This window comes from Herpailurus yagouaroundi, unplaced genomic scaffold, assembly GCF_014898765.1.
Source record: "Herpailurus yagouaroundi ecotype Mexico unplaced genomic scaffold, PumYag 159, whole genome shotgun sequence".
Lineage (NCBI taxonomy): Eukaryota > Metazoa > Chordata > Mammalia > Carnivora > Felidae > Herpailurus > Herpailurus yagouaroundi.
Window position 1 is genome coordinate 78,209,545 of NW_024412400.1, and position 25,319 is coordinate 78,234,863.

At 39.5% G+C, this 25,319-nt stretch overlaps 1 protein-coding gene across 12 annotated transcripts in view; it reads right to left on the bottom strand.

Annotated features, from left to right (window-relative positions):
- The window catches only part of DGKG (diacylglycerol kinase gamma), a 217,172-nt gene that overhangs the window by 178,814 nt on the left and 13,039 nt on the right, over positions 1–25,319 (bottom strand). Inside the window, exon 1 of one of the 12 annotated variants that reach the window (XR_005792291.1) lies at positions 18,089–18,114. The exons of the other annotated variants lie outside the window; for them this stretch is intronic. The gene's annotated coding sequence lies outside the window, so the exon portion shown is untranslated. Of the gene's footprint in view, positions 1–18,088; positions 18,115–25,319 lie in introns of those variants that run through there. 12 annotated transcript variants of the gene reach the window in all.

Sequence of the window (25,319 nt, forward strand, 5' to 3'; positions counted from 1 at the left end):
TCAGAATGAATCAGCCATAGCCAATTACCCAGAACAAACACCTCTTCATTCTCCTCCCTGCTCTCATAAAAGCATTAATTCATGAATATGGCATCAGATTGGGGGAGCTTATTTATGTGCACACGATGAGTTATAACAAAACCATAATGAGTACTTTTTTCTAAGGGAAGAATGACTAAAAGCTAGAAAGATAAGAACTCCTCTCTCTTCCCAGACTTGTGACGAGTCACATTTTGATAACTGTCCTATGTCTGGGCTTGTGCGCCTGCGGATCCTTCTTAAACTCTGTGACTCCTACGCTGCCTCTGGAGTTCAGTTCTAGTGTCACCTGCTCTAAGAAGCTCCCTTTAACTGCCTGGCCTGGGCTTGGCATGTCTTCTCTGCCCTTCAGTAGCTCCTCGGGCTTTTCTCCATGATGGCACTTGTCACACTGCAGTAGACGTGCCAACCCTTCCCTGTGAGACTCTGAGTTCCATCAGGGCATAAACAGTGTCTGCCTGCCAGCTTTATGGCTCTAGCTACTATAAGATTTCTTGGGGCTCATTTCTTGACCAGTAGAAAAGATATTCTCAACCTTTTTTGACTGAGACCATTTGCACAGAGCAAAAGATCCTACCATACCTGTTTGCATTCCCAATGGGAAAATAATTTCAATATTGAAATTCTAATTTTAATATTGAAATTGCAATTTCAATATTAAACTCTAAATTCAATATTAAAATTCTAATTTTAATACTAAATAATGCATGCAATTTTGATCTTAAAATAATGACCTGTAAATTTGTAACTATAATCTATAAACTTACAATAGTCACTTTATTCAGCCTAGCCAATTTAGGAGTTTTTTTTTTAACATTTATTTATTTTTGAGAGAGAGAGAGTGGTGGAGAGAGAGACAGAGAGAGAGAGAGAGAGAGAGCAGAGGAGGGGCAGAAAGAGAAGGAGGCACAGAATGCGAAGCAGGCTCCGGGCTCTGAGCTGTCAGCACAGAGCCCGACATAGGGTTCGAAATCACGAACCGTGAGATCATGACCTGAGTCGAAGTCAGATGCTTGATGGACTGAGTCACCCATGTTAGGAGCTTTTAAAGTTGTTTGAATTCACTAATGAATTGCCACTTTCACAGTATAGTTTATCACATAGGGGTCCCTCCAAAACTCATGCCCATTTTGGTCCCTTCTCCTTGAGTCTGGGCTGTGCCTACGATTTGCTTTAACCGAAGGAATGCAGAAGCGGCATTGTGCCAGAGTCAGGTCCAAGCCTGAAGAAGGCCCAACAAGCTTCCGCTTTTGTGTGCTTGGGAGCATTGAACACTGTGCTTGGGAGCACAGTGGAGGGCTTCACATTACCTGGAGGAGAAGTGAGCCACCTAGCTGATGGTAAAAACTAAAGCCCCCTCTGGGCGATCCCATTGAAGCCATTCCAGCCAGCATGCAGTCACTTACGCTGTCTTTGCTGTGCTGCCGGACATGGAAGACAAGAAGCTGTTTTGGATTTTACTGCCTTAATAGACATGATGTGGAGCAGAGATAAGCTGTCCCTGATGAGCTCTGTCTGAATTCCTGATGCACAGAATCATTCAGAACAGTAAAATGACTGTTGAGCCATTAGATTTGGAGGCAGTTAGTTATGTGGTCACAGATAACCAGGGCAACTACAGAAGCACTTTTGGGTGCACAGTACATATGTACCTGTTTAGCAAGAGAATATGCATGATTCTAGCTTGAACTGCAACCTGTTCATGTCTTAAAATCTAGTAATTGGGAAATTATAGGCCTAAAATATTTTTGAGGCAAGTGTATGTCACTACATGCTGTGAGGTTAACCAAATATCCTCCAAAAGCTAATATGATAATGATGAAGTTAAATGAACCCTAATTTCTAATTAAAAGGCAGGAATAGCAGTAGCCGAACACCACAACCAACTCAACGCAAGTCTGACACTGCAGGAAAGCAATGTCACTTCCCCGTAGGTCACAGGGTTCTAACCATCAAGCTGAGTGAGGAGGCAGTAAGTCGCTGAGTATTTAGAAGCAGCCAGACTCCACAGATAACTGAATTAGAGCTCCCTGGGGAACACAGTAAGGGGCTCATTTGAGTTTATGAACAGCAAATATGAGTAATCCCTAATAACTCATTTAATAAATTACCAGTGTATATTCCTTGTACAAACATAAAAATAGAAGTCTTGGGATTGTGTGCTACCTGTAACAACTTAGAGAGGACTTGCATTTAAGGACTTTGCATCTCATCTGCACCCTCAGACTACACATAAGAATCCCTGCTCTGGGGGCAGTGTGAAAATGTCAAGCTGGACAAAGCTGTCCAGGTGGTGGGGGGCGGGGGGGGGGTTGCCGTGCAGGCTCCTGGGAGAAGCTGAGACCTGATACTCAAGGGGGGCTGCCTTTAGCACAGGCAGGCAGTGTCAGGCTGGGAGGCATTTACAGCCCAGGGGTATCATAGCTTGTGTGTGGGACACTTGTTCATTTAATTGTCCACCCGTTCCACACTTCACTCCAATAGTATGCCATAGCAGCAACCTCCATTTATAGACTACCACACATCTGGTGCTTTGCATCCTTCATCCGCAATAGCCACCAAACCCCGTGAGGGAGCTATTTTTTTATGCCCATTTTACAGCCCTAACAACAGTCCCAGAGTGATTCTCCCAAGTTCATCCATCAGTAAGTGCCAGAACTATTATTTGTACCCAAGTCTGTTTGGTCCCGAAGCCCATGGTCTTTCCTTTCATTATGAGACAATAAAACAAGTAAGTGCTGGGCCCTGTGTTAGGTGCTGATACCATCAATAAGCCAACTATGGAGGACATAAACCCTCATCCTCAAATTGGAAGGTAAACTGGAAGCCAGAGGAAAAACCTTGGCCTGCTCCTGGGAAGCCAATAAATAGTATTTGAGGAAAATAACTACATTATATTAAACATGAACACAGAATAGAACAGAATGTAAACTATGCAGGAAGCTTGAAGTAAAACATGAGACTTCAAAAAACTTGCTCTGGCACTTGGGTCATCTCTGCTCTTTCCACGTAGGAGAATGTAGTCTTGGCTTTGCTGCTGGGGGAGCTACAGTGGAAATGCTGAAAAAATGGCCTCGCAAATAGCAACACCAAGACCTGATGTAGCTCCAGAGCTAAGGGATGTGAGGGGTGCTGGGGTGACGCAGGGAAAGGATCATGAGGGGAAATTACTACTTGGGGGAAATGACTCCTATCCGGTCTCAGGGGGCCTTCTTCCCAAAGCATTAAACACAAGTATGGCATTGAAATTAGACCAGAATTTCAATCCTGGCTCTACCACTTGCAATTATGTGACATTAAACAAGTTGTTCTTCATTTCTAAATGAAAATAATAGGGGCACCTGGGTGGCTCAATTGGTTAACTATCCAACTTCAGCTCAGGTCACAATTTCATGGCTTGTGAATTTGAGTACCACGTTGGGCTCTGTGCCGACAGCTCGGAGCCTGGAGTCTGCTTTGGATTCTGTCTCCCTCTCTCTCTGCCCCTCCCTCACTCACACTCTGCCTCTCTCTCTCCCTCTCTCTCTCTCTCAAAAATAAATAAACATTTTAAAAAAAAAGAAAATAATAATAACAGTAACACATGTTTCACAGGGGGTTGGTATGAGAATTATTTGTATAATGTTTACGAGAGTCATAGCAAGTACAATTTCCTAATAGTGGTTCTTCAGGCATGATCCTCACACAAGCAGTTACTGGCACTGCTGGGAACACGTAAGAAAAGAAAATTATTCGCACATACCATAGACCTACAGAAATTTAGGGTGGCCCCGTAATCTGTGTTTTACAGAGCCCTGGAGATTCCGACACATGCCAGTGTTTTGTAACCACTGCTTTATTTTAATGTAATGGACAGGACTGAGAGGAGAAGCTTGGGATACCAGGAGCTATTCCTTCTTAAGAGGGCCCTAAAGTAAAGCAGTCAGATCTCTCGGTTCTACTTTCCTGAGATAGGAAAACATCATAGAGAAGCCAGAGCCCCATGATTGCCAGATGCCTGTTATCCTGCCTTAGTTACTAAAATTCTCATGTTATGATTTATATTCCCTACAGAATTTCCCCTTCTTTGCAGTCTGGATCTGTGTTTCATATTCCTCCATTTTGTGCCAAATGTATCATCTGGAGAGGGCACAGAACAGATAACAGGCGTTCCCTACCATAAAGTGAAGGGCAAAACCCAACAAACAGAAAATCCTGAGAGGGTGAGAATATGACAACTCTATTTCATGGTGCAGTTCACTGCTGTGTCAGAAAGGAAACTGTCAAGAGCTGGGACACCACAAGACATGAGTATGCAGCTTGGCAGGTCTAGAAAAAGACAGCCTGTAAAAACACACTATGGTGTGCTGCACGCTTGTGTTGGTGTATGTTAACAATAACCACGGACAAAACCACACCAAAGAGACAACATTTGTATTTGGAACAGTGTGTGAAACCACATTTAGCTTGGAAAGGCCCAGCAGATCAGGAGGAACTTGTGGTGAGCTGGGCCATGAACATCCTCTATTTCATTCTTCTCTCCCTCCTCTGCTGCTTACCGCCTCGCATTCTCTAATTCTCCTTTCTGTTTCTTTCCTCCCACTTCTTGCTCCCCAAGAAGCAAGAAACAACAGCTAAACAACAGCTGAACAACAGCTACTATTTATTGAGAATCTACTGCCTGTTCTACATGAACATAATCATCAAAATAATCTTTCAGAGGAAGAATTAGTTTTGCCACCATATGTAGGATCAGACTCCTTGCAGGCAGCTGAGCCACCATTTAAACCCAAGTCGGCCTGAATGCAAAGCACATACTTCTGGTTTTCAGATGTAGGAAGATAATTAAAACCATTTCTAGATTGTAAACTGCCTGAGGATCAATTTTCTGGCTCATCTGAGGAGGCCAGGATTTTGTTTGTGGAAGGGTCTTCCTCCACCAACTTCATAGAATAACAATAAATGCATGGATAATCATGCAATAATAATTAAGCACCATGGACAACGGCACCCGGGGGTGCTTACACCTCATTCTGACTCCAGACTACATGTCCCTGCGTGGCCCTCTTCATTCCAGAGGTATCTAGGCCCCAGTTTAAGAAACACCTCATATATAATAGCTAACCTTTACAACATGCCAGACTGTTGCAATTAATTTATGTGAATTATCTGGTTGACTACTCATAACAACCCTATGAGGAAGATGAAAATATCTTGCCTATTTTAAAGATGAGGAAACTGAAGCACAGAGTTTTAAGTAGCTTATCCTAGGTCATGTGGTTATTAACTGATGGATGCACGACTCAAATCCAGGTAATTTGATGCTGAAGGTTGTTCTTCACCAGTATGCCACGTGACACAAGATACAAATACATCTATAACAAATATATTTTAAAATATAAATAGTCTTATTTGAATAAAGCACAGAATCTAAAACATTTCATAGGGGACTCATGAATTCCAGTTTCAGAAATACCACAGTTTGATGGGGTTTTGGAAACTAGGAAGAAAGACACATTAATTTCCCAAGAAAATCAGAGAAGGTGGAGTGGTATGGCCTGGAGCCCTTGGGTCTACTGCTGGTTCTGACATTTAGTAGCCAGGTGACTTTGGTCAACTGACTTCTACTCTCTAGACCTCAAGTTCCTCATCTAGCAATTGCAGATAGTGGAGTCGTAATACTTAGGGTTCCTTCCAAGAGTAACTCCATTTTCCTTCCAGAAATGTTAGACACCAACTCTTTGCCATGACAGCATCTGTTGCCATCATTTTAGGCTGGGAGATGTCACTTGTTTTTATATTCATTTAAATTATACTTCATTGGATAGACACAATAGTAAGATACTACTGCCACAGTATCAAAACCAGGTAATATCCTTGTTGGTGAGAACGCAAGAAAATGGAAACTCTCCAGCAGGGTTGGTATGGAAGTAAATTAGCCAATATAGCCCTATGTATCAATAGCCTCAAAATGTCCATTTCCCTGTAATTTTATTTGTGGCCGAACTGTTCATAATAACAGAAATTCCAAACAATTTAAATGTCTCACAGTATGGGACTACTAAATACATTTTGGTACATGGATCTAATTAAATACTCTGAAATCACTGAAATGCAGTAAAGAATTTTAAAAAATCAAATCCATGGAGAAATGTCTCATACAGATTAAATATCAACAGCCAAAATTTAGTTAAACTATTAAAACTATAACTATTTGTAATAGGTGCTGAGTTGTGCCAACCAGATCTTCTTTCGGGAAGAAGGATTTATTGCCCCATCTATTTGAGAGTGCTGCTGGCACACAGCTCTTAGCTGTCAAACCTTTTTAGGAATTGCCTTAGCTGGAAAGAGTTGCCTTGCCTGAGGTCATGCCCCCTCTCTGGACAACCCACATCCAATTCCTGAATGATATGAAGGGGAGGGGTATAAAGGCCCAGTCTTCTCAGCCAAAGGAAAACAACCCAGCGCCGGGCCTTCCCAGCCCAATTTCTTCCTTTGCCAAATCCTGCTCTGTCCCTTCCCTTCCTCAAGTGGTGATCCCAAGAGCACTCCCTTTGAAACTAATAACCCTCCTGCACTGCAAGCTGCATCTCAGAATCTGTTCCCCAGGAAATTGGATCCACAACAACATGGAAATTAAGGGGAAAAAGCCTACATATTAAGTAACTTCTTGCTTAAAAAGAAAATGAAAACATGGAAGTATTACATGTCAATTTAGGAAATATGCCATTTGGTTATAACAATGCCTAAAGGACATGTGTGGCCTTAAATGGATTTCTTATAAAACCAGAAAGATGGAAAAAGGTGAACTAAACCTCAGCCCAAGAAGCCAGAAAAGGAAGAAAAGAAATCTAAATAAAGCTGAGGAGGGCAGTACTAAAGGCTGAAAGTAATGGGCTTGTACCCAAAACAAGACAACTGGACAGTTCGTAAATAAGATCAAGAGTTCTTTTGGGGCCCCTGGGCGGCTCAGTTGGTTAAGCACCTGACTTTGGCTCAGGTCATGATCTTGCGGCCAGTGAGTTCAAGCCCCGCATCGGGCTCTGTGCTGACAGCTCAGAGCCTGGAGCCTGTTTCAGATTCTGTGTCTCCCTCTCTCTGACCCTCCCCTGTTCATGCTCTGTCTCTCTCTATCTCAAAAATAAACGTTAAAAAAAAAACTAAAAAAAAATAAGCTCTTTTATTGTTTTGAAAAAAACCCAATAAAATAAATAATTCTTTAGGGGGAGAGAAAGAGAGAAGAGAGAGAAAGACTGAGGTAGAGGATGGGGAAGGAGAGGGGAAGGAAGAAAGGGTGGAGAAGAAGGAGAAAAACTGGCAATATTAGGAATGCAAAAGGGGGCATAACTGTAAGTTAAAGAGATTTTATTAAATTATGAAAAAATAAGACCGCAACTTTATAGCACTACATGTGAAAAACAAGATAAGATGGGCGCCTGGGTGGCGCAGTCGGTTAAGCGTCCGACTTCAGCCAGGTCACGATCGCGGTCCATGAGTTCGAGCCCCGCGTCGGGCTCTGGGCTGATGGCTCAGAGCCTGGAGCCTGTTTCCGATTCTGTGTCTCCCTCTCTCTCTGCCCCTCCCCCGTTCATGCTCTGTCTCTCTCTGTCCCAAAAATAAATAAACGTTGAAAAAAAAATTAAAAAAAAAAAAAAGAAAAACAAGATGAGAAAATTCTGAGAAAACATAAATTATCAAAAGTGACTCAAAAAGTAGAAAAACCTGGGGCGCCTGGGTGGCTCTAGTCGGTTAAGCCTCTGACTTTGGCTCAGGTCATGATCTCACAGCTCATGAGTTCAAGCCCTGTGTCGGGCTCTGTGCTGACAGCTCAGAGCCTGGAGCCTGCTTCAGATTCTGTGTCTCCCTCACTATCTGCCCTTCCCCCCCCTCTCAAAAATAAATAAACATTTAAAAATTTTTTTTAAAAAAGAGGTACAAAATCCCGACTAGTCAATAACAGATGAAACTGAATCAATATTCAAAAGTCTACTTGCCCCACTCTCCTGGTCTAGACAATATTACAGGCAAGTTCTAAGAATCATCAAGGAACAGATAATTAATTATCTTACATAAGTTGTTCCAGATGTTAAGTTACAGTTTATTTTATGAGGCCAGTATAACCCAGTTACAAAAATGGAATAAGGAGAGCACAAATAAAAAATAAATTATAGACCAACCTCCTTACTAAATTAAGCAACTCCCACCATAAACCCCCCAGATTTGGTATACTATTAAAAGGACAATACATGGAGTTTATTTCAGGAAAGCAACGAGATAGATCCAAATTATAAAGCCTATATAATTCACTATATTAACACAATGAAAGAGAAATTCATATGAACATCTTAATAAATTCAGAAAAAAATATTTGATAAAATTCAATACCTAAGTATGATGGAAAAGCAAATACACACACACACACACACACACACACACACACACACACACACACACAGGAGGCACCTGGGTTGCTCACTCAGTTAAGCGTCTGACTCTTAATTTCAGCTCAGGTTATGATCTCAGGGTCATGAGACTGAGCCCTGTTTGAGATTCTCTCTCTCTCTCTCTCTCTCAACCCCTCCCTCTGCCCCTGCCTCTAAAAAAAACAAAGGAAAGGAAAGGAAAGGAAAGGAAAGGAAAGGAAAGGAAAGGAAAGGAAAGGAAAGAAAAGAAAAGAAAAAAAGATCTCTAAGTGCATGAGAAGGTAAATGGAACATCCTTTACTTCACAATAGCTACTACCAAAACCCCACAGCAAACATCATACTTAAATGGCAAAGTATTAGAAGCACTGCCATTAAAATCAAGGACAAGATAAGGATGCACGTTATGATGTCTACTATTCAACAAACTACTAGAGGTCCTAGGCAATGCAATTAAATAAGAAATAAGAGGTGTACATATTAGAACAGAAAAGAGGAAGCTGTCATAATTTTTAAATGATAGGATAGTATAAAAACCAAGAGAATGAAACAAACTATTAAGAAATTTCAACAAAGTAATTGTATATAAAATCAATATTTAAAAAATGAATTGCTTTCCTTCACACAAGCAATAGCCATTTAGAAAATATAGCATAATAGAAAAAGATCTCTTTCAAAATTTTAATGAAAAGTGGAATGTTCTCAGAAATTAACAAGAAATGTGCAAGACCTTTATGAAAAAATCTATAAAAATTTACTGAAGGACATAAAGGAAAATCTGAATAAATGGAGAAATCTATTATTCGTAGAAAGGAAGGTTCAAGTTAGATCTGGTACTTACTATGTATGTGACCTTGGAAAAATTTTTAAATCTTAATCTATCTGAGCCCTAGAGTCCTCATGTGTAAAATGAGAATAATGGAATCTCCCTTATAGTTATTGTGACTATCAGAAGTAACAATAGGAGTAAATAGAATTTTAAAAAACTCAGACTCTTCTGCAACATTTTTAATAGTCAAATATATGTATGCAATCTCAAAAAAGACATATGAAAGGATGCACACAAAATATCATAATTAATACCTCCAAGGAATATATAAAAATTAGAAGTTGAGTTTCCAGTATCTGTAATGTTGTAATTATTTTAAAAAGGGGGATATATTATTTGTATAATTTTTAAAATATAAAGGAGATTCCTCTTTTCCCCACTATTTTGGTCGGCTTCTTTCTCTTTTCTCCGGCATAACCCAAATCAATCTTCTCAAAGTTTTCTTACATTGGTTAGAGATTGAAGAACATTGACTTGAAGATAGATGTACTTGAAGGTATTCATTCATACTACATATGGACGTGTATTGTGTGTGGGCTTATAGTATGAACAATGTGCATTGTATGTCTTTTTGCACTTTATGAGTACTGTATGTATATATGTGAATTTCAGTGTTTGTGAACTATGCATAGATGTATATACCACAGTTAAATACCCCTGAAATTTTCCTACACCAGAACTGTTATTCTGTACATCATAGTGTATTGTTTTTCAACTTGAAGTCCTGTTCTATCTTGTATTTATCTTTCCTATAAAGTTTGGTTAAAATAATGATGTTCAAAAGGCAATTACACTTGTACATTCACCCATCTCTTAGTATGTGTGAAATACTCTGCTAGGAGCTGTGGGGGCTTCAGAGATGAATAAGGAGTGATCTCAGTCTTCAGTGAACTGACGGTCCAAGAGGGATGCCACAAAGCTGCCATAAAAGGTATGGTACCAGGCTGTATGAGCTAAGGGCTGTGGAGTTCAGAGACAGAAGAGCTCAGGGTACAATGATGCTCATGTGGTTGATTAGGAAGAATGAATGGAGGAAAAGACTCTCATTTACTAAACACACCTGTCGTGCTTAGATTGGGGACAGGAATGGCTGAAATCAAAACGTCAAGACTCCTTTTTGTTTGCTTCTTTTTGAGAGAGAGAGAGAGAGAGAGAGAGAGAGAGAGAGAGAGAGAGTGAGAGAGGTAGAGGGAGAGGGGAACAGAGGATCTGAAGCAGGCTCTTCACTGACAGCCCAGAGCCCAATGTGGGGCTCATAATCACAAACCGCAAGATCATGACCTGTGCTGAAGCTGGATGCTTAGCCAACTGAGCCACCCAGGCACCGCAAAATGTCAAGACTCCTAAACTAGGTCTAATTTAAGAGTTTCTTGGGGCGCCTGGGTGGCGCAGTCGGTTAAGCGTCCGACTTCAGCCAGGTCACGATCTCGCGGTCCGTGAGTTCGAGCCCCGCGTCAGGCTCTGGGCTGATGGCTCAGAGCCTGGAGCCTGTTTCCGATTCTGTGTCTCCCTCTCTCTCTGCCCCTCCCCCGTTCATGCTCTGTCTCTCTCTGTCCCCAAAAAAATAAATAAAAACGTTGAAAAAAAAATAAAAAAAAAAAGAGTTTCTTCATGCTATGAGATTATTTCTTACATTTTCAATTTCAATAAAAATTACAGTTAATGGATGCCTTAGCTCAAACTAATTAGGAGTGTACCATTTCATTTCCCCCATATCTTCCAAACTCATGAGTTCTCTTCATTTGTGTGTGTGTGTGTGTACGGGTTGGCAGAGGGTGAGATGTCAAGGGGCAAGGCCTGTGGGCTGTAAAGGGCTTCTCCTCCTGTTTTTTCACAATACAGGTTTCTGATGAGGAAAACAACGTGCCAACAGTATCCTACACCTGGAAATCTACATCCGTCAGAAAACAGAAAAGACTATCACCCTGGAGTCCAACAAACCCAAGTCCATACCTCACCCATGACATTTCCTGGATCTGTGGTCTTGAGCACATTAGTTACTCCTCCTTAATCTCTCTGAGCCCAAGTTTTCCCAGCTGGAAAATGGAAATAGTGGTATCACCTTATAGAGTAGGATTAGACATCATGAATAGAGACTTCCTAGCACACTGCCTGGCACATAATGCTCGATGGATGCCAACTGCCTTCCCTTCTTTATCAAATGCAGGCAATTGTGCCAACATTCCCTGATATCTTAAATAAGTGCCCTCATATAGTGGAGAAAGGGGTTTAAGATGAGAGAAGGTATGAATTTAGGGATGGAAGGGAAAGATGATGCTTTCAGAGCTAGCTGTTTTAAAAGATGAAACATTATGGGGTGCCTGGGTGGCTCAGTTGGCTGTGTCAACTCTTGATTCTGGCTCAGGTCATGATCTCACAGTTTGTGAGACTGAGCCCCACATCAGGCTCTGCACTGTTAATGCAGTTAGTGAGTGTTGCTTGGGATTCTCTCTCCCTCTCTCTCTGCCTCTTGTGTATGCCTCTTGTGCCGACTTGTGTATGCTCATTTGCTCTCTCTCTCTCTATCTCTCTCTCTTTCCCTCTCTCAAAATAAATAAACTTAACAAAAAGATAAAACATTGTAAATTTTACCTTCACCGCTAAAACCAATTAGTCAATAAAGCAGAAGACTATGACATAGGCATTTTGTGGCAACTTTTGCTTGCAATGATTAGGAGTGACTGGATACATGAGCTGGATTGGGACACTGGGGGGGTTTGGAGAGAGCACAGAATTAGTCTTTTGGCTGAATGTATTTAATAAATCATCACCCAATTGGAGAGGCTGGCCTCCCCGGGTGAATCACTCAACTAGACAAAAATACCCGACAGAAATCAGCCCCCACTAAAGAAGAAGAAGAAAGAAAAAAATCATTTGATTTGATTGACATTGTTTTGAACAGAGCGTGAAATAACACGCTGAGCTTAGTTTGGTCAGAAAGACATCCTGTTGCTGATGAAATCACATGCATTTATTCAGTCCTCCAACCATTTCCTAGGTGTGACTTTTAAATATATAAATAGATCTACTCTCAAACTTATCTTCCTCCTACCTCCACCTCCAAAATGAAATAACACAGACTTTCTTCACTTTTTCAATGGAAATGTCATTCTCCACATTCAGTGGGCTTGATAATGGGTATTATTTACCTTCGACCTCCTTCCTCCTCCCAAAATTTCAATACCAAATCAGAAACCAACTTAGCAATTCTTTTATATTATTTCTCAGCTCTGTTCCTTTCTTGTGATGGTACCCCCAATTTCTGAGTAATTGGCTCCATCTTTGATCTTTATAATTGCCTCCCTCCATTTCAGCCCTCTCTGCGCTTGAGTCCTTTACCCTACAAAACCCACCAGTTTCAATTATCTACTTTCTCAAGAACCAATACTTGCCTCTTACTGACTACCAGTTTGTGTTAAACTGCTTTTTCCAAGCATTCAAAGTCCTTTCTCATCTAATCTGAACTGATCTCCCACTAGTTTTAGGCAGACAGTGAAAAACCTGGGAAGAGAGATGATGATGTCATCCACTCTTTCTGCTAACAGTCGGGATTCTGGGACAAAAAGGAAGCAAACAGTGTCAATACTGGCTATCACTTTCTGGGCTACGATTCACCATATGCTCAATCTTCTACCTCCTCAGTGCGGGGGGCATGGATCTCCCTACAGGCTGACAGGGAAGGGGATTGAAGAGCCGGGATAATACCATGAATATGTCCAAAGTGTGGAACTACTGGTAAAACAAAAACAAGCAGGAGAGGGGACATGCTTGGTGACAAATACACCAAGTGTTGTACTTGGTGTACTTGTACACCTGTGTTGTATACAACACAAGCACATGTGGTTACAAAGAGTACTAGAAGCTGTATTTATGCACTGACATGTATCCATGGTCACATGGCTTTGGATCCAAAGTTGGTTTATAACGGGGATTCATGTCTCTGAAGACAGAGCACCTAGGATATCTCATGACTGAGCAGAAAAGGATGAGGAACATATGTTATATCATTGTGAGGATTTTTGACGGGCCACTTGGCCACAAGAAGGAAATGGAGGGTGCATTCCTAGCCACGGCTGTTCTGGCCCAAGGGAAGCTGGAGCACAGAAAGGGAACCTGTACTAACTGAATGTCTGCGGAAAGGCTCATTTGGCTAAAAGCAGAGAATCAGACTGGTGTTTTTTTATTTCCCTTGTTGACATGGAGTAAAGAAATTTAATTGAATAATGTCCTCTGGCCCTCATTCTGCCCAACAGATTTTCCTCGCGTTTTCAACAGAAATGTCATTCACCACATTCAGGGGGCTTGATAATTGGTATTATTTACCTTTGACCTCCTTTCTCCTCCCAAAATTTCAATACCAAATCAGAAACGAACTTGCTAGGTGAAGTAGGCCTAAGAGACATCTTGAGAGAAAGAAATACTCCTAACTCAGAGGTCATGATTGTCAAAGAGAAATCTGGTTGTAAAAAAATAAAAAAAATAAAAAAAAGCCAAGAATGCTAAATTTACAAAAGAGGAAAAAGGAATGATTCTTAAATAAATAAAAGTGCCTGTAAGACTAATGCATGGGTTCATATCTGAAAAGGACACCTAGAAATAAAGAAAATGCATACAATCATGGAATATATCGGGGGTAGGAGTCAACATGGGGGAGAAACAGGGGGACCCAAAGTTCCCTCATCCCTCAAACACAGCAGTATTGAGGCCAGAAGACTTGGAATTCTAGGAATCTGGGCTACAGAGTGACAGAAACATCTCTAGGAGCCCAGGGGGACAACTTGGGGGGCCATAGGTGCATGACTGCAAACTGGGAGAGATAAAACAGGAAGCCTAGGCATGGCAGGGAGGGATCCCCTTCTGTGGAGAGACAAAAGGAAGAGAAAGAGAGGCTGTGGAAGGGTAGGATTATATTTGGACAAGAGAAAAACCATGGACTGGGGAATGGAAAAAACGGAGAAAGAACCAATTTCTATCTCATTCTAGGCTTACGAGGCTTTCTCAGGACTGGGGCCAGCCACCCTGTTTGCGTGCCTGGGGAGGAGGGGAGCCAGCCCAGGGCTCAAGCAGCGAGCTCAGAGGTGCAGTCAGAGAGAGCAGTCCCCTCCTTTGAGTGTGGTAGGAAGAAGGCATATAGCCGCTCCAAGGACAAAAGACCCTGCAGGTGCCCGCCAGCCAGAGGCCCTTTGTCAGCTGGCTGGGTGAAGTGACACTACTCCAGAATTGGGGTGCTGAGAGTGGGATCCTTTAAGACATCCGGGTTTGAATCCATCAGAGCGCCTGGGAGGTGCGGGAGACTGTGGACCAGGTAAAACTGGCCCACTCGCGCCTGTGCAGCACTGTGAGGATGGTCTGAAGACAGTGGTATGGGACACCCGATCCGGGTAGGAGAGACTGGGGTGTTGCCAGTTTTCTTCCCATCACCAACAAGGTGGGGCTTCAGGGGACAGGACAATGGTCCACAGTGGAGGCAGAACCTGTCTACACCAAACCACACCCCTCCATGCCTGTAACTGCTATCTACCAAAATGAGACTGACACTGCCCGAACCAGACAGTCCCTCCTCCAGACCAGCGCAGCCACTGGTTCCTAGGCACCATCAAATATCAGTAAAGCAGTTTTGCATTTTTCTGATTTGGTTCTTGGTCCATTCTTATTTGGGGTGTGTGTGTGTGTGTGTGTGTGTGTGTGTGTGTGTGTGTGTGTGTGTATTCCTTCCCTTTTTTCCTCATTTCTTCCCTTCTCTATTCTGGTTGTTTGGTTTGTTTAAGCAGACATTTTTTAATCTATTCTTTTTACCCTTTTTCTGTATCTCTTTTTTTTCTTTATTTTCCTCTCTCCCTCTCTCTGGATTAAGCAGTATAGTTTCTCTGATTCTCTGCCTGGTCAATTTTTTTTCTTCTTTTCTTTTTTCCCACTCCTGTCATTTTTCCCCTTGTATGGGATAAGGCTTCTTCCACCACCCCCTCCTTCTTATATTTTTTCCAGGGTTACTTCAATGAGCAAATCAAAGCACATCTGGTGGAAGGTCCAAACCACCATTAAGACTAGGGAGATAAAGCAACCAGAGTCACAACAGAGAGCACACAACACATTCCAAAACACCTCCTGAAGGGCCAGGCCCTGGACAGTGTATGACCCCTTTTTAATATAGTAGTGCTCACAGGTGCAGGACACATAACAAGCTATTAAAACACAAAAAGGACAGAAAACTAGCCAAAATAACAAAAGGGAAGAATTCTCCTCAAAAGAAATTCCAGGAAGAAATGACAGCTAGAGAGTTGACCAAAACAGATATAAACAATATATCTGATCAAGAATTTAGAATAATGGTCATATGATTAATAACTGGGATTGAAAAAAGCATAGAAGACAACATAGAATCTATTGCTGCAGAGATCAAGGAACTAAGAAATAGTCACAACAAATTAAGAATGCTGTAAATGAGGTGTAAAATAAACTAGATGCAGTGACAGCAAAGATGGAGGAAGCAGGGGGAGAATAAGTGAAATAGAAGATAAAATTATAGAAAATGATGAAGTTGAGAAAAAGATAAGAAAATACTAGACCACAAGAAGAAAATTATAGAACTAAGTGATTCAATAAAATGTAATAATATCTGTATCATAGGAGTTTCAGAAGAAGAAGAAGAGAGAGAAAGAGGCAGAAGGTTTACTTGAACAAATTATAGCTGAGAACTTCCCTAATCTGAGGAAGGAAGCAGACATCCAAATCTGGGAGGCACAGAGAACTCCCTTCAGATTCAACAAAAATAGGTCTTCTCCATGGCATATCATGGTGAAACTGGCAAAAGACAAAGATAAAGAGAAAATTCTGAAAGCAGCTAGGGACAAATGGGCCTTAATCTACAAGGACAGACACATAAGGGTAGTAGCAGAACTGTCCACTGAAACTTGGCAGGCCAGAAAGGAGTGGCAGGAAATCTCCAATGTGTTGAATAGGAAAAATATGCAGCCAAGAATCCTTTAGCCAGCAAGCCCGTCATTCAGAATAGGAGACATAAAAGCTTTCCCAGACAAACAAAAACTGAAGCAGTTCATGACCACTAAACCAGCCATGCAAGGGACCCTAAGGGAGACTCTGTGAGTGAAATGCTGCAAAGACTACAAAGGTCCAGAGACATCACCACAAACATGAAACCTACAGATAACACAATGACACTAAATCCTTATCTTTCAATAATAACTCTGAATATAAATGGACTAAATGCCCCAACCAAAAGACATAGGGTATTAGAATGGCTTAAAAAACAAGATCCATCTATATGCTGTCTACAAGAGACTCACTTTAGACCTGATGACAACTTCAGATTGAAAGCGAGGGGATAGAGAACCATTTATCATGTTACTGGAAGTCAAAAGAAAGTTGGAGTAGCCATTTTTATATCAGACAAACTAGATTTTAAAATAAATACTGTAACAAGAGATGAAGAAGGGCATTATATCATAATTAAGGGGTCTATCCCCCAAGAAGAGCTAACAATTGTAAATGTTGAGGACCCCAATGTGGAAGGAAGCATCCAAATGTATAAATCAATTAATCACAAACATCAGCAATCTTATTAATAAGAATATGGTAACTGCAGGGGACTCCATTTACAGCAATGTACAGATCACCTAGGCAGAAAATCAATAAAAAAACAATGGCCTTGAATGATACACTGGACCAGATGGACTTGACAGATATATTCAGAACTTTTCATCCAAAACCAGCAGAATACACATCCTTCTTGAGTGACACGGAACATTGTCCAACACAGATCACATACTGGGTCACAAAACAGCCCTCAATAAATATAAAAGAATTGAGATCATGCCGTGCATATTTTCAGATCACAATGCAATGAACTTTAAATCAACCACAAGAAAAAATTTGGAAAGCCTCCAAATGCATGGAGGTTAAAGAACATCCTACTAAAGAATGAATGGGCCACCAGGCAATTAAAGAAGAAATTAATAAATATATGGAAGCAAATGAAAATGAAAACATGACAATCCAACCCCTTTGGAATGCAGCAAAGGCAATCCTAAGAGGAAAATACACTGCAATCTAGGCCTATCTCAAGAAACAAGAAAAATCCCAAAACTTAACAGCACACCTAAAGGAACTAGATGAAGAACAGCAAAGAAACCCCAAGGCCAGCAGAAGAAGAGAAATAATAAAGATAAGAGCAGAAACAAACAATATAGAATCTATAAAAACCCCCACAGTAGAACAGATCAATGAAACCAAGAGCTGGTTTTTTGAAAAAATAAACAAAATTGATAAACTCCTAGCCAGACCTCTCAAAAAGAAAAGAGAGAGGATGCAAACAGATAAAATCACAAATGAAAATGGACTTATCACAACCATTCCCTCAGAAATACAATAATCAGAGAATACTATGAAAAATTAAATGACAACAAACTGGACAAATTCTTAGACACCTACACACTACCAAAACTCAAATGAGAAGAAATAGAAAATTTGAACAAACCCATAACTAGTGAAGAAATTGAATCAGTTATCAAAAATCTCCCAACAAATGAGTTCTGGGCCAGATGGCTTCCCAGGGGAATTCTACCAGACATTTAAAGCAGAGTTCATACCCCCCCTTCTCAAGCTATTCCAAAAAATAGAAACAGAAGGAAAGCTTCCAGACTCATTCTATGAAGCCAATATTACCTTGATTCCCAAACCAGACAGAGACCCCATAAAAAAAGGAGAATTATAGGCCAATATCCCTGATGAACATGGATGCAAAAATTCTCAACAAGATACTAGCAAATCGAATTCAACAGTATATTAAAAGAATTACTCACCATGATCAAGTGGGATTCATTCCTGAGGTGCAGGGCTGGTTCAACATTTGCAAATCAATCAATGTGATACATCACATTAATAGAAGAAAGGGTAAGAACCATATGATCCTGTCAATAGATGCAGAAAAAGTATTTGACAAAATACAACATCCTTTCTTAGTAAAAACCCTCAAGAAAGTTGGGATACAAGGAACATACCTTAACATCATAAAAGCCATATATGAAAACCCCATAGCTAATACCATCTTCAATGAGGAAAAACTGAGAGCTTTCGCCCTGAGATCAGGAACATGACAGGGATGTCTACTATCACCACTGTTGTTTAACATAGTGTTGGAACTCCTAATCTTGGCAATCAGACAACAAAATGAAATAAAAGGCATCCAAATTGGCAAAGAAGAAATCAACCTTCCACTTTTTGCAGATGACATGATACTTTACATGGAAAACCCGAAAGACTCCATCAAAAAGCTGCTAGAACTGATAGATGAATTCAGCAAAGTCACAGGATACAAAATCAATGTACAGAAATCAGTTCATCAAAAATGAAGCAATAGAAAGAGAAATCATGAAATTGATCCCATTTACAATTGCACCGAGAACCATAAACTACCTAGGAATAAACCTAACCAAAGATGTAAAGTATCTGTATACCGAAAACTGTAGAAAACTTATGAAAGGAATTGAAGAAGACACAAAGAAATGGAAAAACATTCCATGCTCATGGATTGGAAGAACAAATATTGTTAAAATGTCAATGGTACCCAAAGCAATCTACACATTCAACACAATCCCAATCAAAATTGCACTGGCATTTTTCTGAGACCTAGAACAAACAAGCCTAAAATTTGTATGGAATCACAAAAGACCCCAAATAGGCAATGTAATGTTGAAAAAGAAAACCAAAGTGGGAGGCATCACAATCCCAGCCTTTAGCCTCTACGACAAAGCTGTAATCATCAAGGCAGTATGGTATTGGCACAAAAACAGACACATAAACCAATGGAATGAGTACAGAACTCACAACTGGACTCACAAATGTATAGCCAACTAATCTTTGACAAAGCAGGAAAGAGTATCCAATGGAAAAAAGACAATCTCTTTAGCAAATGGTGCTGGGAAAACTGGACAGCAACATGAAGAAGAATGAAACTGGACCACTTTCTTACACCATACACAAAAGTAAACTCAAAATGGATAAAAGACCTAAATATGAGACAGTAAACCAAACCCTAGAGGAGAAAACAGGCAACAACCTCTTTGACCTCAGCCACAGCAACTTCTTACTTGACATGTCTCCAAAGGCAAGGGAAATAAAAGCAAAAATGAACTATTGGAACCTTGTCAAAATAAAAAGCAAAGGAAACAATCAACAAAAATAAAAACAACCAATGGAATGGGAGAAGATATTTGCAAATGACATATTGGATAAAGGGTTAGTATCCAAAATCTATAAAGAACTTACCAAACTCAACACCCAAAAAACAAATAATCCAGTGAAGAAATGGGCAGAAGACATGCATAGACACTTTTCAAAAGAAGATACCCAGATGGCCAACAGACACATGAGAAGATGCTCAATATCACTCATCATCAGGGAAATACAAATCAAAACCACAATGACATGCCACCTCACACCTTTCAGAATGGCTAAAATTGACAACTCAGGAAACAAGAGATGTTGGTGAGGATGTGGAGAAACAGCAACCCTCTTGCACTGTTGGTGGGAATGCAAACTGGTGCAGCCACTCTGGAGAACAGTGTGGAGGTTCCTCAAAAAATTAAAAATAGAATTACCCTATGACCCAGCAATAGCACTATTAGAAATTTATCCAAAGGATACAGGAATACTGATTTATAGGGGCACATGTACCCCAATGTTTATAGCAGTGTTTTCAATGATAGCCAAATTATGGAAACAGCCCAAATGTCCATCAACTAACGAATGGATAAAGAAGATGTGGTTTATATATACAATGGAATACTACTTGGCAATGAGACAGAATGAAATCTTGCCATTTGCAACAATGTGGATGGAGCTGGAAGGTATTATGCTAAGTGAAGTAAGTCAGAGAAAGACAGATATCATATGTTTTCACTCAAATGTGGAATTTGAGAAACTTAACAGTGTCGCAGACTATGAGTCTGGAGTTCTCTCTTGTCCAGCAAGAGAGCAGACACAGAATTGAATATGAGAGAGCTAATGTCCAGGAGGAGACAAGAGTCCCAAACAGGGGTTTCGTCTCTTTATTGAGCTCACAAGATATTGCCGACATGGTGAATGTGAAGAAAACAAGACCTTACATACGTGAACGTGGAGACAACAATCAGAGAGTAATCATTAACTTGTATAAAAAGCAAAAGGTCGGGGGGACAAGTGGAGTTTGTGATCAAAGTACAATAGTGTACTGGCATCAGATGGAAAGTACTTGTGATCCCATTACAATATCTCGCTAGCTAACCTCGGGCGTTTTTGCCCCGTGGTGGCAGCTTTCCTCCCTAAGCTTTTTTCCAACTCATTTATGTAAGTAGAACCTATTTCCCCCACAAACAGAAGGCCATGGGGGAAGGGAAGGGGAAAAAATAGTTTCAAACAGAGTGGAAGGCAAACCATAAGACTCTTAAAAATAGAGAACAAACTGAGGGTTGATGGGGGGGTGGGGAGGGTGGGGAAGAGGGGAAAATGGGTGATGGGCATTGAGGAAGGCACTTGTTGGGATGAGCACTGGGTGTTGCATGTAAGCGATGAATCATGGGAAACTACTCCTGAAGCCAAGAGCACACTGTATGCACTGTATGTTAGTTAACTTGACAATAAATTAAATTAAAAATAATAAACAATAAAGTATATTAAAAATCATGCAATATATAGAAAGATGGCACAAATTTATACAAATTACATCATGAAAAAATAGCTCAGAATGATCTGAAATTACTAATACAAACAACAACAAAAACCACTATATTGGCAAAAAAAAAAAAAATTTGGATGAAGTTTGGGAAGTGGACTGAGTGGACTGGTTAATTTCTGAACGATAAGAGCAAAGAACAGTTTGGTCTATTGCTTAGGAACAAGGATGACCAGGAGAACTTTCAGTGGTTACTGAACCACTTTTATTGATCTCTGAAGAATTTTGGAGAACAACAACAGCAATAATAAGAAGCCAAAGGTCTAAAAACAAGCTTATTTAATCTTATTTTCATTAGCAAAAAAGTGGAAGAATACAGATTCTACAAACTACAAATAGTGTGACCATAATATTAATCTTAGCCAAGAATCCAAATCATATTTTAAAATGATTTTAAAATAAAAATCACAAATAATTCCACTACCAACTACAACCAGAATTAACATTTGGCTGTAAATTCTTTCTAGAATTTCCCCGTGAATAGATGCATGCCCTTCTTTTGTTTTTAGGTTTTGACCTTTTTATCTTTTTTACTCCTTTCACTTAACAGAATATGGTGATTATTATTTGGTGTTACTAAACATTCTCTTACATATAATATCGTTTTCCATGGCTACATAGTACATTCTACACATACATATTTCATTATATAAATGAACCATAATTTATGAATTGTCCCCCATTTTATTTTTATTACTCATTTCTAATATTTAGATACTATGACCGTTATTATTTCTGCTTTGAGGAATTTCCTGAGGTTTTATCTGTAACCTAATATACAACTGATTTTTGTAAATGTTCTTTGAACCCTGAAAAAAATTTTCATTCTCTGTATTTTGGATATTATGCAGCATATATTCACCGTCTTTTTTTCCTTAATTTTTTTAATGTGTATCTTTGAGAGACAGAGAAAAACAGAGCATAAGCAGGGGAGGGTCAGAGAGAGGGAGACACAGAATCTGAAGCAGGCTCCAGGCTCTGAGCTGTCAGCACACAGCCCAACGCCAGGCTTGAACTGAAGGACTGCAAGATCATAACCTAAGCCAAAGTCAGATGCTTAACCAACTGAGCCACCCAGGCACCCCTCAATCTCTTTTTTTTTTTACATGTTTATTTATTATTATTTTTTTGAGAGAGAGAGACAGAACACAAGCAGGGGAAGGGTAGAGAGAAAGTGAGACACAGAATCTGAAGCAGGCTCCAGACTCTAAGCTGTCAGCACAGAGCCCAACGTGGGTCTTGAACCTACAAACTGCAAGATCATGACCTGAGCCGAAGGCGGACGCTTAACCCACTGAGCCACCCAGGCACCCTGTAATTATTCAATCTTCATTCAGTATTCATTATATTACACAATTCCTGTATTTATATTATTTCTTGTTTGGTTGGTTGGTATATGAAAGCCTGAGCGTGGCATTTTAAAATCTTTCACCACTAGCATAGTTTGGGTGCAACGTCAGTTAATGCAATCAACATTTATTAATGCATATATTTCCATGACAGTATATCTGCACTGCGAATTGGACTCTTTGTTTAGATAAAACAACCCTCATTGCCTTATTTAATGATCCTTGTCTTAGCTGCATTTTGTCTTCTATCAATGTCATGGCTTCTGCTTTCATGTTTGTTGCATCTGCCTGCTACCCTGTCTCAGCATTTTATTTTTAATCTTTGCACATCATTGTATTTCGGGGATGAACATGGTAAATAACATATGGTTGAACTTTATTTTCTGATACAAGATGAAGACCTTTATTAAAAATGGGTTATTTAGGGGCACCTGGGTGGCTCAGTCCGTTGGGCATCTGACTCTTGATTTCAGCTCAGGTCATGATCCCGGGGTCATAGGATCAAGCTCCCCCATCCCCATTGGACTCCACACTGAGCCTGCTTAAGATTCTCTATCTCCCTCTCCCCAGTTCACACCCTCTTTCTCTAAGAAATTTTTAAAAATATATTTTAAAGCGACCACTTGTAAGCTGTTGTAAATAGGTATTGAAGTTCATCATTTTCATGGCCCTTTTAATTTTCAATGCTTCCTTGCCATCTCCTTTATTTTCTGTCTTGTTTCATATGCACTATGTTTTCTTAGACCCCTGGGTTTGGAAGACAGATTAGTGGAAAAAGAAATTCTATAACTATTATTTTTTAAAATTAAATGTCAAGAACAGAATGACTCTCATAGTTGAACCAAGGATTTCAGAACATTTTATTGTCATTGTCCCATCCTTTTCCATAGACTCCAGACAAACACCAGTCTTTTCAGGCTTTTAAAGTTGTCATCTGGGGCTTTAAATCCCAACTTGTTGTCTCATAAATTTTTGTGACAATGCATACCTTCTCTTTGAATATATTTTACTTTTGCATAAAGTTTTATTTTTTCTTTTTTTGAGAGACAGCATATGCACGCATTTGAGCGGGTGAGAAGCAGAGGGAGGAGAAAGAGAATATTAAGCAGGCTCCACAACTTGGTCTCGATCTCATGACCATGAGATCATGACTTACACCAAAATCTAGAGTTGGAGGCTTAACTGACTGAGTCACACAGGCGCCCCTGCGTACAATTTTAAAACTGGATTCACAACAATAATTTAGACATCTCTTTTTAAATTGGCTTCAGTGCTAATTGCCTATCTTTTATAACATTACTTTCTCCAAATACTTGATTTGATTTTCAGTAAAACAAACTGTGCTCATCGGTTGCACCTAATAGGTTTTAACCTTATTGGGTTTCAGTTTCCTTGCAATCCCTCCATATTTCATTTGCATTTTTGCATACCATATTTCATTTTCATCTCTGCCTGTTCTCATTCTCTTCTGATTTGTAAAAGCCACGGTTCCTTGCCCTCTTAAGAGCATTCCAGTCTCCTAAAATATTCTTTTAGATCCAGCTGGAAGAGTTCATTTATTTTCATTCTGTATGCTATTCTTTGCACCCTTCTCTTGCATTTTCCTTAGTTCCTTTCTGTTTTACTCTTTACTCATTCTTAGAGAAGGAAGCATTCTACAGATTTGATGCTTGTCAAGTAACAGGTCCTGGATCTTATTCTCACCGAATGCTAAATTAACAGTGGCAGGTAGGTATGCACACGTCTCAGGTGACATCAGGTTTCCAGAATACATTATCCTAGGGTAACTCTACTTGAATTTTATTTTCCTCTTAGTGCTAAGACAATTTCTACTTTTTGGAATTATCACAATACTTCACAAAATGATCAAAACTTCTCAACATTTCATAAGCATCTTAATAGATCTATATTCTTTATTCATGAATGTGAAATCCAATATATATCCATTGCATCAATTCCTTATATCCTTAAAATTCTTTACATACTCACTTGTCGTCACTGAACAAGTGACATACTCACTTGTTGAAGATTGATAGAGATACATTTGCCACTGCAGTTGTTTTGACAATTTTTATTTATTTTAATATTTATGTTTTAGAATAAAAATATTCATGGGTGATATGCCTTCTAACTAATTATATCTCTTAGCGACAGTTAATGCATCATTTAATGTTTCCTGCATTAAATTCTATTTTGTCTAATCTTAATATTGCTCTCCTTTCTTTCTTTGGTTTGCATTTTCCTGGTATATTTATACTCTTTCCTTTTTATTTTTTTTAATCCTTTCTGTCCCACTTTGTCTTAAACAGCATATATTTAGAATCAGTTTTTGCCCGATCCATGTCTCTTTGTCTTTTAATAGAAATGATTAAGCCATTCACACTTAATGTGATAACATATTTGACCTCACTTCCATCATCTTATTTTGTACTTTCTTTTTTTATATACCCTTGCTATTTTCTTTATTAGTTGTTATCTTGGCCATACCATTCCAAATCTTTCTCCTAATTTTAAAGTTAAACACCCCATTTGTAGTCCTATATTCATCTACTCTCTTACTTAAAAATGTATTTAGTAATTGATACCTCTCACAGCACAAAATGAGAACTTTAGTATTTCAAGTGTTTTTTTCCCCCTGGAGTAATCTCAGTTTTTAGACCCAGATTATTACCATTAAACTTTTCATCTATTTTTTAATTAAGAATTATTTTATATTTTGCATGTTTCATAACCATATTCATAACATTTAAACATTAAATTTGCTCAACTGGCTTCATTATTCACCTCCTATCTTTTATATCACATCAAATCCATCCCCAAATATTAATATTCATTAATTTCCCTGTTGATCAGAATATTTTGAATAAATGCTTTTTTCCCTAAAGGATTTCAGTGGTCTACTTTCTGTGAACTTCTTTTGTCTGACAATATCTTTTTTCCCCTCACATAATACTGACACAGTTCTGGGTCACA